This window comes from Panthera pardus, unplaced genomic scaffold, assembly GCF_024362965.1.
Source record: "Panthera pardus isolate Hobbes unplaced genomic scaffold, ASM2436296v1 HiC_scaffold_27, whole genome shotgun sequence".
Taxonomy (NCBI): Eukaryota; Metazoa; Chordata; class Mammalia; order Carnivora; family Felidae; genus Panthera; species Panthera pardus.
In genome coordinates this window covers 84,397,662-84,410,682 of record NW_026526843.1, presented here as the reverse complement: position 1 = coordinate 84,410,682, position 13,021 = coordinate 84,397,662, and the positions used below count along the sequence as shown (strand labels likewise).

The following is a 13,021-nucleotide window of genomic DNA, read 5'->3' as shown; positions in this document are numbered from 1 at the left end:
TATCTTGAAATCTGAGATTGAGATACCTCCAGCTGTATTCACCTTTTTCTTTTTTTTAAGTTTTATTTATTTAAGTCATCTCTACATCCCACATGGGGCTTGAACTCATGACCCCGAGATCAAGAGTCGCATGCTCCTCTGACTGAACCAGCTAGGTGCCACTCTTCTTCTTTTTCAGGATTGCTTTGGCCATTCAGGGTCTTTTGTGGTTTCATACACATTTTAAGATTAATCTAGTTTCTGTGAAAAATGTTGTTAGTATTTAATAGGGATTGTATTAAATCTGTAGATTTCTTTGAGTAGTATGGACATTTTAACAATATTATATTGGTTATTCCAGTTCATGAGCATGGCATATTTTTCCATTTCTTTGTTTCATCTTCAATTTCTTTCATCAGTGTTTTATAGCTTTCAGAGTACAGATGTCCTAGTTCCTTTGATGCAACTATTTTGACATGGGAGCATTCTGATGGAACCTTGAAAACAAGCCTTTAAACTCTCAGCAGGTTTCAGAAATTGAATCAGCAGGGGCACCTGGGTGGCTCAGTCGGTTGAGCATCTGACTTCGGCTTAGGTCATGATCTCATGGTTCGTGAGCTCGAGCCCCACATCAGGCCTGCTGCTGTCAATGCAGAGCCTGCTTCGGATCCTGTCTCCTTCTCTCTCTGCCCGTCCCCTGCTCATGTTCACTCGCTCTCTGTCAAAAATAAATAAACATTAAAAAAAAAGAAATTGAGCCAATAATTGTAATGGACATCCTAAGGTGTGAGATTAGGGATGAAGTGAGTATATGGGCAGGTCTACATTAACGATTTATGTGCTCATGAGATGTTAGTGGAGTGATTTAATAGAAATGCTCCAACCCCGAGTGTAATATTTGTGCTTAAGTAACACAACATTCCACATGGAAGAAATAAAAGGACTAAACAAAAGAACTAAAACCAGTGGGCAGATGTTACAGGAATTTCAGCAAATAAACATCATATAAATAACTTTTAAAACCAGAGATACCCATAGGAAGTACTCACAGACTAACGAGGTCATGCCAGGTCACGGGAGCCAACTTAAATCCCTTTCCACTGGCCAAACTTGGTATAATTTGGGCATCACAAAGGATAATGAACGGAATTGATTTAACAACAGAAATCCATGTATCCTGGGGCGCCTGGGTGGCTCAGTCGGTTGAGCATCCAACTTTGGCTCAGGTCATGATCTCGCGGTTTGTGAGTTCGAGCCCGCATCGGGCTCTGTGCGGACAGCTCCGAGCCTGGAGCCTGCTTCGGATTCTGTGTCTCCTCTCTCTGCCCTTCCCCTGCTCATGCTCTATCTCTCCATCGCTCAATAATAAATAAACATTAAAAAAAAAAGAAATCCATGTATCCATAGTGATGATGAAAAAGGGGGGAGGAGGAAATAAAAGGAAACCTCTTCTCCACTTTACAGAATACTATGAACTAATAAATGTAGAAGGAGTGATAAACTTTCAAAATCACCATCATCCAATCCCCAAGGTAATAATTAATTCAGATAAAGATTATCAGTGGGTGCTAAAACTGTTGGGGTAAAAGTTGCTAATAAATAGGATATTTATACATTCTCATTCAGAAGGGAAATGTACTATTACAGCAGAGATTTGGTAATCACTCCCATCAAACTTAGCATCACTGAGGGCAGGACAGCCTGACATTGTGTTTCTTCTGATGCGATGCAATAAGAAATTCACAGCATCACCTGTGATGAGCTCATCCCAAAAATAACTTCAATCCAATCAAGACTTAATTGCTAGTTTATCTGAAAGGACGGAAATCTAGGGACATGTTAAATGACACTATGAGAAAATAATGATTCAAATCTTAAAAAGAAGACATTCTACAGGACGACTGGTTAGCGCTCTTCAGATAATGTCCTGGGAAACAAAAATGATGGGGGACCATTGTGGATTAAAAGAAACATAACAACTAAATACAATGAATAAAACTTAATTGGAACTTGGATTGGGATGGGGTGAACTATAAAGCTATAAAAGACATCTTGGGGAAACCTCAGGAAGTTTGGAGATAATATTATGGAATTACTGTTAGTATTCTTAAGTATGGTAATGATATTGTAGTCATGTGGGAGATTCGTGCTGAAGTGTCATGACGTCCTGTCATCATGTCCACTCTCCAAATGGCTGCAAAACAAAAACAGCGTGGGTGTAGCGTGTGAGAAAGCAAATGAGGCCAAATGTTAACATTTGATGGGTGTTAACATTTGAAGAGCAAATGGATGTTTTATATTATTCTTCCAACTTTTCTATATTGTTTGGAATTTTTCAAAATAAAATACTGGGGAAAAATTTTTGGCTGCCCAATATTGCATTGACTGATATGGAACAGGGAGCAGGCTTGTCAGTGGAAATATTCCAGCAGGACTTGGGTGGATTGGGTCCTTATCTAAAAGTGACCATCAATCATCCTAAGGAGGGTTTCTCAACCTCAGCATTACTGACATTTTAGGACGGATAACTGGGTGGGGGGCTGTCCTGTGCATTATGCGGTGTTTAACAGCACCCCAGGCCTCTACCCCCCAGATGCCAGGAGCACACACCCCCAGTTGTGGCAACCAAAAATGTTTCTAGATATCACCAAATGCCCCTTGGGGGGTAAAATCTCTCCCAGTTGCAAACCACTCTTCTGAGCCAAGGGCAAACTTTTTTTTTTCCCAGAAAATTCACTTTTATTTCAAGTACCTTGCACCTCAGTGTCTCTAAATCTTCCTCTCCAGTTAAAGCAGTTACTCTCTTTCTTTTTTTTTTTTTTAATGTTTATTTATTTTGAGAGAGACAGTGAGAAAGCAAGCAGAGGAGGGGCAGGGAGAGAGAGAATCCCAAGCAGGCTCTGCACTGTCAGCGCAGAGCCCAACACTGGTCTCGAACTCATGAACCTGAGATCATGCCCTGAGCCGAAATCAAGAGTCGGACGCCTAACCGATTGAGCCAGCCAGGTGCCCCACAAATTATTTACTTTCAATCAATAAAGCTTTTTGACTGCTAATTGAGAAAATTCATTGTGTTTTCCATCTTGAAAATCTAAACCTGCCGAATCCTCAGAACCATCTAGGGTGCTTTTAAAAACATAAGAAAGACTGATTCGAAAATTTCTGAGACATAGTCTTAGAATCTGCATTTTAAAAAGTGTCCCCGATGGCTCTAATGATTAGTCAGACTTGGGTTCCTTTGTTTGAGAAGGTCATTCGTTCATTCATTTATTCAATAAACACAAGATGAAGTCTGAGAAGTAGTAAAAGAGTCCGATGATAGAGGGCCTTCTAGGCCATTGTAGGGACTTTGGCTCCTAGTCTGAGCTGAGAAACTTCGCGCTGTGTTTTTGAAGTATAGTTCACATATAACGCATTAGTTTCAGATGTACAACAACGATTCAGTATTTGTGTATATTGTGAAAGTATCATCACGATAAGTCTAGTTAACGTCTGTCACCGTATGTAGTTCCAAATTTTCTTTCTCATGACGAGGACTTTGATAGTCTACTCTCTTAGCAACTTTCCAATATGCAATACAGTATTATTAACTCTAGTCACCATGCTTGGCATTATATCCCCCATGACTTACATGTTTTATAAGTGGAAGTTTGTACCTTTTGAGCTCCTCACCCATTTGGCCCTCCCCTCGCCCTACATCTCTCTGGCAACCACCACTCTGTTCTCTGTATCTATAAGTTCAGGGTTTTTTGTTTTTGTTTTTGTTTTTTTCAGATTCCACATATAAATGAGATCATACGGAGTTTGTCTTTCTCTGACTTATTTCACGTGGCATTATGCTTTCAATGTCCATCTGTATTGTTGCAAATGGCAAGGCTTCCTTTTTTATGGTTGAGTAATATTCCACTGTGTATGTGTGTCTGTGTAAACATGCCACATTTTCTTTCTTCATTCATGGACATTAATGGTTGTTTCCATATCTTGGCTGTTGTAAATAATGCTGCAGTGATCACGAGAGTGCATGTATCTTTTCAGGTCGGTGTTTCCATTTTCTTCAGGCAAGTACCCAGAAGTAGAATTGCTGAATCACATGGTAGTTCTAGTTTTAATTTTTTGAGGAGCCTCCATACTCCTTTACATAGTGGATGCACCAATTTACATCCCTACCAAGAATGTCCAAGGGTTCCCTTTGCTCCACATCCTCACTCACATTTGGTTTTGTTTTTTTTTTTAATGTTTATTCTTGAGACAGAGACAGAGTGTGAACAGGGGTGGGGCAGAGAGAGAGAGGGAGACACAGAATCCGAAACAGGCTCTAGGCTCTGCACTGTCAGCACAGAGCCCAATGCAGGGCTCGAACCCACGAACTGTGAGATCATGACCTGAGCTGAAGTCGGACGCTTAACTGACTGAGCCACCCAGGCGCCCCTGTTGTTTCTTTTTGATGATAGCCATTCTAACAGGTGTGAGGTGATAAATCTCATCATGGTTTTGATTTTTCATTTCCCTAATGATTAGTGGTGTGGAGCACCCTTTAATGTTCTTGTTGTCCATCTGATGTCTTCTTTGGAAAAATGTCTATTCAAATCCTCTGCCCATTTTTTAATGATTGGTTTTTTTTTTCCTATTGAGTTATATGAGTTCTTTATGTACTTTGAATATTAACCCCCTATCAGATACAAGATTTACAAATATGTTCTCCCATTCAGCTTTTTTTTTTTTTTTAAGTAAGCTCTAGGCCCGACATGGGGCTTGATCTCACAACGCCAAGATCAATACTTGAATGCTCGGGGCGCATGGGTGGCTCAGTCGGTTGAGCATCCGACTTTGGCTCAGGTCATGATCTCACAGTTCACGAGTTCGAGCCCCACATCGGGCTCTGTGCTGACAGCTCAGAGCCTGGAGACTGCTTCAGATTCTGTGTTTCCGTCTCTTTCTCTCTCTCTCTGCCCCTCCCCTGCTCACACTCTGTCTCTCTCTTTGTCAAAAATAAATTTAAAAAACATTTAAAAAAATTTTTTTAAAAATACTTGAATGCTCTACCGACTGAGCCAGCCATGCGCCCCTCAGCTGTGTTTTTAATAAACTTTTTATGTTGGAATAATTTAGTTTTACAGAAAAATTGCAAAGGTAGTACAGAGAGCTTCCATATACCCTTTATCCAGATCCCCTAATGTTAGCATAACCGTGGTACATTTATCAAAACTAAGTAATTTACATTGGTAAAATACTATGAACTTAAACTGTAGTCTTTATTCAAATTTTACCAATTTTTTTCCAGTCATGTCCTTTTTCTCTTCCAGAATCCAGTCTAAGATCCCACATTGCATTTAGTTGTCATGTCTCCTTAGTCTCCTCTAATCTGTGGCAGTTTCTTTTAGTCTTCTTTGTGTTTCATGACCTTGAAATATTTTGACAGTACTGGTAAGTTGTTTTATAGAATGTGCCTCCATTTGGGTGTGACTGATGTTTCCTCTGCTTAGATTGAGGTTTGGGGGGAAGAGGTGAAGTGCCCTTCTCATCGCATCACATCAGGGGGTACAGGATATCAACGTGATTTATCACTGGGGCATTGGCTGGCCTTAGTTCAGCCTTGGTTCTGCCAGGTTTCCCAAACACTGCAAAGTTCCTGCTTTTTCCTTTTCATACTTTGTTCTTTGGAAGTTGAGTCACTAAGACCAGCTTACGCCCAAGGTGAGGAAAATTAAACTACACCTCCTGGAGGTGATGGTATCTGCCTACATTGTTTGGAATTCTTCTCTAAGAAATATTTGTCCCTTCTCCCCCATTTATTTATTCAATCATCTATTTCTATCAGTAGGGAACATGAATATGTACTTTATTCTTTGGGTTATAATCCAGTACTATCAAATTATTCCAGTTTCAGCCATTGAAAGTTCTCTTAGGTTGGTTCCTCTGTCCTTTTGACATGCTATTGATTAGTTTATTGATTTATACCTTATTATGCCAGATAAGACTTCCACTATCATGTTGTATAAAGTAGTGAGGAGAAGACATTCTTGTTCTGTTACTGGTCTCAGAGTCAAAGTGTTCAATCTCACCATGAAGAATGATGTTGGTTGTAGGATTCTCATCTATACCTTTTATTAGGCTAAGGGAGTTTCATTCTGTCCCTAGTTTGTTGAATTTTTATCAGGCACGGATGTTGAATTTCGTTGAATGGTTTTTTTTTCTGTATTTATTGAGATAATATGTTTTTTTTATTATTTAGTCATTTAATCTGGTGAATGACTTTTGTTGATTTTGAATGTTGAGCCAGCCTTGTATTCTTGAGATGAACTCCCTTGATCATGATAGATTGATTGTCTCTTTAATAAATTGCCAGTTTCAGTTTGCTAATATTTTATTGAAGATTTTTGCATCTTTGTTCATGAGGGACATTGGTCTGTAGTTTTCTTGTAATATCTTTGTCTGACTTTGATATTAGGGTAATGCTGGCGTCATAAAATGAGTTGGGATGTGTCCTTTCTCTTCTATGATCTTGAATAAATTTTGGAGAATTGGTATAATTTCTTATTCTTTTTTAAGTTTATTTATTTTGAGAGACAGAGCAGAGGAGGGGCAGAGAGAGAGAGGGAGAGAGAAAATCCCAGGCAGGCTCCATGCTGTCAGTGTAGAGCCCGATGTGGGGCTTGAACTCACGAACCGTGAGATCATGACCTGAGCCGAAACCAAGAGTCAGACGCTTAAACTGGCTGAGCCACCCAGGCGCCCCGGTATCATTTCTTCTTTAAATGTGTGATAGAATTCACCAGTGGAACCATCTGGGCCTGGAGATTTGGGGAGAAAGATTTTTAGAAAGTTCAATTTACTTATTAAATTATTTACTTATTAGTTTACTTACAGGGTACTTAGGGCTATATTTTTCTTTGTGAATGAATTTTGATAGTTTTTGTCCTTCAGGGAACTGTTTCATTTCAGAAATCTAAGTTATCAAATTTATGGACATAGAGTTGTTTATAGTATTTCTTTATTCTTATTAACATCTGTGGGATCAGTAGTGATGTCCCACTTATATTTCTGCTATTAGTAATTTGAGAAGAAGCGGTTCTTTGTTTCACTGATTTTTTTTTCTATTGCTCTTCTCTTTTCAATTTTATTGTTCTCTGCTCCACTAAGTATTATTTCCTTCCTTCACTTGTTTTATATTTGATTTGCTTTTCTTTCTCTAGTTTCTTAAGGTTTAAGCTTAGGTTATTGATTGTAGATAATTTCTTCTTTTCTAATACAGTTGATTCTCATTATTCACAGTAGTTATGTTGAGTCACTGTGAGCACTGAGGTAGTGAGTACTATTCCTAGGAGAAATATGGGGTTAAGTTTCTATAAATCTCTGGTCACAACATTTTTGTCAGTCAACCCATACATAATCTTGTCATAAGTTTGTTTCTATCCAAAGACATCTTACTCAGTATATGTTACTGATTCGTTCACATCGAGCCAACAGCACTATATAACTCTTACCAAATGAAGCTTATCCAACAGGTATTTTCTCTGAAAGGCACATCACAGCCTTCCTAAGCTTAGGGACATTAGACAGCACTTTTGCACTACATCTGGGGGCCATTTTAACCAGCAGGATCCCCAACAAGGCCCACAAAATGTGGGGCACCTGGGTGGCTCAGTCGGTTAAGTGTCCACTCTTGATTTCGGCTCAGGTCATGATCTCATGGTTCCTGGGATGGAGCCCTGCATTGGGATCTGCTCTGACAGTGTGGAGCCTGCTTGGGATTCTCTCTCTCCCTCTCCCTTTGCCTGTACCCCGCTCACATGCACACGTGCACACTCTCTCTCTCTCTCAAAAATAAATTTAAAAAACTTTTAAAAATCTTATTAACCCCCCCCCCCCCACACACACACACACAATGTGGAAAACATGGCACTGAAACTGTGAAAAGGACACTTGGTTACGGCGTGAGAGCTGAAACAAGGCAGGGGATCGCTTTGTTCAGCTTCACCTGGGAGCATGGGTGTCAGGCAGCTCAAAGCTCTTGCTGCTCTGTGTTTGTCTATGAATGACCATGAGAACACCACAAGTATTCATTTGGGGGTTACAGATAAATTTTACCAAGTTGGCAAATGTGCACATAAGGAATCTGTGAATAGTGAGGATCAACTGTGTATGCATTCAGTGTTAAAAAGTTTCCTTTAAGCACTGCTTTAACTGCATCCTACAAATTTTGACATGTAGTTTTATGTAAGTCACGGCATACTCACTGTGTTTTATAAATCTGAGAATCTCTGTCTTTTTTAAGTTTATTTCTTTATTTTGAGAGAGAGAGAGAGAGAGAGAGCGAGCAGGGAAGGGGCAGAGAGAGAATGGGGGAGAGAGAATACCAAGCAGGCTTTGCGCGATGCCCGATGCAGGGCTTGAACTCACAAACAGTGAGCTCGCTGCAATCAGCCTGAGACTGTCAACACAGAGCCCGCTTCACATCCTTTGTCCTCCTCTCTCTGTCTCTCTGCCCCTTCCCTGCTTGTTCTCTCTCTCAAAAAAAAAAATAAATAAATAAAACTTAAAAAAAACGTTAAATTGGACACTTTAAATTCTTTGTGTTTTGCTGCTTTGTGCTATAATGGCAGAGTTGATTAGTTGTGATGGACACAGTATGGCCCACAAAGCCTAAAATATTTCCTGTCTGGTCCTTTACAGAAAAAGTGTGTTGACCCCTGTTGTAGTTCAGACTATTTTCAGTTTCCCTTGAGACTTTTTACTTGATCCATTGATTTAGACGTATATCGTTTAATTTCTAAACATTTGGACATTGTCCAGATGTGTTTGTTATTTCTAGATTAAAGCTATTACGGTCCAAAAACACACATTATATGATTTCTGTTTTCTTATAGCCTGTCTTGGTGACTATTCTGTGTGCCTGCAGGAAGAATATATACTCTGCTTTTGTTTGGTGGAATATTCTATAAATGTCCACTAAGTCAGTTTGGTTGATGGTGCTATTCAGTTCCTCTATATCCTTCCTGATTTTCTGCCTACTTGTTCTGTGAATTACTGAAGGAGGGAATGTTGAAGTTTCCAACAATAACTGAATTTGTCTATTTCTGTTGTCGGTTCCTATCACATTCTGCCTCATGAATTTTGAAACTCTATTGTTAGATGCATATACATTTAAGATTGTTACGTCTTCTCGTTATTATGCAGTGTCCCTCTGTCTCTGATGATCTTCCTTGTTCTGAAATCTACTTTGTCTGAAATACAGCTACTCCAGCTTTCATTTGGTTCTTTAGTATCTCATCATATATCTTTACCCCTTTTCTTTTAATTTATTGAATTCTGTAGATCTAAAGTGAGTTTTTATAGACAGCATATACTTGGTTCTTGCTTTTCAATCCAATCTGATTTCACGGTTCATGGGTTCGAGGCCTGCATTGGGCTCTGTGCTGACAACTCAGAGCCTGAAGCCTGCTTCATATTCGGTGTCTCTTTCTCTCTCTGCCCCTCCCCCCCTCACGCTCTGCCTCTCTCTCTGTCTCAAAAATAAACGTCAAAACAATTAAAAATGGGCACCTGGGTGGCTCAGTCAGTTAAGCTTCCGACTTCAGCTCAGGTCATGATCTCACAGTTTATGAGTTCGAGCCCCGCATCGGGCTCTGTGCTGACAGCTCAGAGCCTGGAGCCTGCTTCAGATTCTGTGTCTCCTCTCTCTGCTCGCTCTCTCTCTCTCTCGAAGATAAATAAACATTTAAAATTAATTAATTAATTTAAAAAAATAAGACAAATATAGATCATATTTTACTGGGGGTTTCAGAACAGAGGAATGTCACAATCCCTTTAAAATGTAACTTTTACCACTGTGATTGCTCTAAGGGGGAAGCAGAGAGACCACCTGGAAGGCCATTGCTGTAATCTGAGACATGATAGTGATTCATTCCAAGGTCATGTTAGATAACATAGAAGACGGTGTTAGATAGGACATCCAGGCATCTTTTTTGCTTACTTCAAAATCTCAGTTTTTCATGACAGCTCAACTATTTAGATTTAAAGCTACTGCCAACTATTTGATAACATGTTCACACTAAAATACTTTTTTAAAAAGGTAACTGGTGATCTTTATTGACCTCCTAGTTCAGTTTGAAATAATCACAGTAATTGTAGTCACCATCCTTAGACAAGTAGGACTGCTTAAAAAGTGCGTTGTCAGGGGAGGGGGCGGGGATGGGCCAGATGGGGGATGGGCACTAAGGAGGCACTTGTTGGGATGAGCACTGGGTGTCACATGTAAGAGATGAATCACTGGGTTCTATTCCTGAAACCAGTACTACACTGTATGTTAACTTGAATTGAAATAAAAATTTTTAAAAAGTACACTGGCAGTATTGTAGGTTTCTTGTTTAATTTCGGATTATCCACACACGTTAATCAAAACTGCTGCACCCGTCCACCTTTTTGGTTGGTGTTTCTTTGTTGGCAAATTATTTGGTCACTTACTGGAAGTTCATCATAATTTATTTAAAGAGTATCAACTGGGGCACTTGGGTGGCTCCGTTGGTTGAACGTCCGACTTCAGCTCAGGTTGTAATCTTGCAGTTTGTGGGTTTGAGCCCCCCATTGGGCTCGCTGCTATCAGCTTGAGACTGTCAGCGTAGAGCCCACTTTGGATCCTTTGTCCTCCTCTCTCTGCCCCTCTCCTGCTTGTGCACTCGCTCCCTCTCTCTCTCTCAAAAAATAAATAAAACTTAAAAAAAAAAACATTGACCTGCACACTTTAAATGCATGGACTTTTAAAAAAATAAAGAATATCAACCAAGTTGGGGCGCCTGGCTGGCTCAGTCGGTAGAGCACGTGACTCTTTATCTCAGGGTCCTGACTGAGTTCAAGCCCCACATTCAGTGTAGAGCTTACTTTAAAAAAAAAATCAACCAAGTTACATGCCTGGGTAATTCCAGCAAAACTGTGTTCCTGAATTCTAGATTATGTTCTCTTTACAGAATACAGGAACTTTCAGTAATAAATGTCTGACTTTAAAGAATGTATCTACTGTATTTTCTTGTAGTGATCCTGAATAAAAGCATAATCTGTTCTACCTTAACTCAAACTTTCCACTCTCTGAAAAACTGAAAACCCTACTTTTATCATCAGCTTTTTCTTTGTTGCATGCCTTTGACTTGTGGGGGGGAAAAAAAAAAACCTGGTAAGTTGTCCTGTAGTATGCATGGGTTTGTTTCATTTGTTCCTCTCGAGTTCTTATAGATCAGAAGTCAGAGAAAAGCCTTCTTAAACTCAGGTTTAGTTCCATTTTTGGCAAGACTATTTCACAGATGGTACTATTTCCTGTAGCATTCAATGAGAAGGCATATCATGTCTGGTTGTTGAACTTGTAGCTGATCGATCAATAGGTTCAGGTGGTGATGGCCTTAGCTTGTCATCATAGAGTTTCCTGTCCGTCTTCCCTGTGGGATGCTAAAACCACTGATGATTATCACCTGGATCCAGTTTTTATTAGGAGTTATGAAATGATCATTTTCTTTTAAAAAAATTTTTTTTAATGTTTGTTTATTTTTGAGAGAGAGAGAGAGAGAGAGAGAGAGAGAGAGTGGGGGTGGGGGAGGGGCAGAGAGAGAGGGAGACACCGAATCGGAAGCAGGCTCCCGGTTCTGAGTGGTCATCACAGAGCTCGACACGGGGCTCGAACTCATGAACTGTGAGATCATGACCTGAGCTGAAGTCAGGCGCTCAACCGACTGAGCCCCCCAGGCACCCCCAAAATGATCATTTTCTAACCATGTCACTTCCTCTGCATATATTAATGGATGTTAACAGACCTTCTCGTACGCCGTAGCTGTTTGGTTAACTTGAAATACACTTCGTATCAGAAAAGCAGAATAAAGGGAAAATAATTAAGCATCCACTTTCAGAGCAGTGAATTGGTGCCCTAGCAAGCTACCGTGACGTCCAGTGAAGTTTCTCTCTTTTCTCAATATCATTTTGAGCTCCTGTTTCTATATTCAGTATGTTTTAATACAAATTGCAGTCGTTATTCCTTCTGTGACAGTGTCCCATCTTTGGCAACTGGGAGCCCCTTCAGGCTGGCTCCGGTGTCCTTTTGGTACAACCGTATTGACCTTTGATAGTCTCCTTGCTTTTGGGTTCAACAAGATATTCCAGGTTAATCGTCTCCATTTCTTGCCCCTGACAGAGAACCATGCATTTTTCTGAGCAGACGTTCCCCACTTAACCTTCTTTTCTGTATGTAGCACCTATCTTGATCTATACACTGTGATGCCGAAAAACCCATACTTTGTCCTCTGTATCTAATCGTGCGGTTTACATTTAGACGTTGTGCCGTTTCTGTGTCCGTTGTTTGTATTCAGTCACAAGCCAGGGCGCTGTGATCTTTCTCCTTGTTCCTGTGTCTTGTCTTATGGCACATGCCTACATTCAGCTCAGTATTTCATGGCTTAGTACTTCATTGGTCTCCTTTGCCCCATATTTGTTTAATGGGTGTATGTCCTTTTTTTAAGAAACTTTCAATTTTCTGGAGGTTAGGACATATCCAGTACTTAGGAGGTGAAAAGCCACTCTACCAGGGAACATAGTGATAAGTGAATAAATACGAATTGAATCAGAGGACACATTTTGCTTGGCTAACTCATGGCCACCTTGGCCAATAATTTGATACCAGCAGTTCCAGTGCTACATTTAAATCCAAGCCAAACTGAATCATAAATCTTGACGCTAGAACTTAAAGTGCAGGTGATTTCAAAGTATTCAAATGAACGCAAGGGCAAGGAGGCACAACTGCTCTATTCACGGAATGAAAACTGGGAGTCTTTGGTTCTAGAAAAGCACTTTCAGGCGGTCATTCCTTTTGGTGCCTGGCCTCAATTCCTACTTGGCCTAGAGTCATTTATTGGTGGCCCACGACGTGGCCGGTAAGTAGGAGCGTTGGAAGCCAGGCCGGCTGCCTGGCAAAGCCGACTTGTGGGGACTTGGATTGCTTTTGATCATATTTGTCATCAACCCTTTTGTGTGCTGCTAAAAGAGTGGGCTTTTTTTGTGGTTTTCA

General features: G+C 40.2%; 1 protein-coding gene across 1 annotated transcript in view; it reads left to right on the top strand.

Annotated features, from left to right (window-relative positions):
- The window catches only part of RP2 (RP2 activator of ARL3 GTPase), a 49,890-nt gene that overhangs the window by 31,197 nt on the left and 5,672 nt on the right, over positions 1 to 13,021 (top strand). The gene's annotated exons all lie outside the window — the stretch shown is intronic.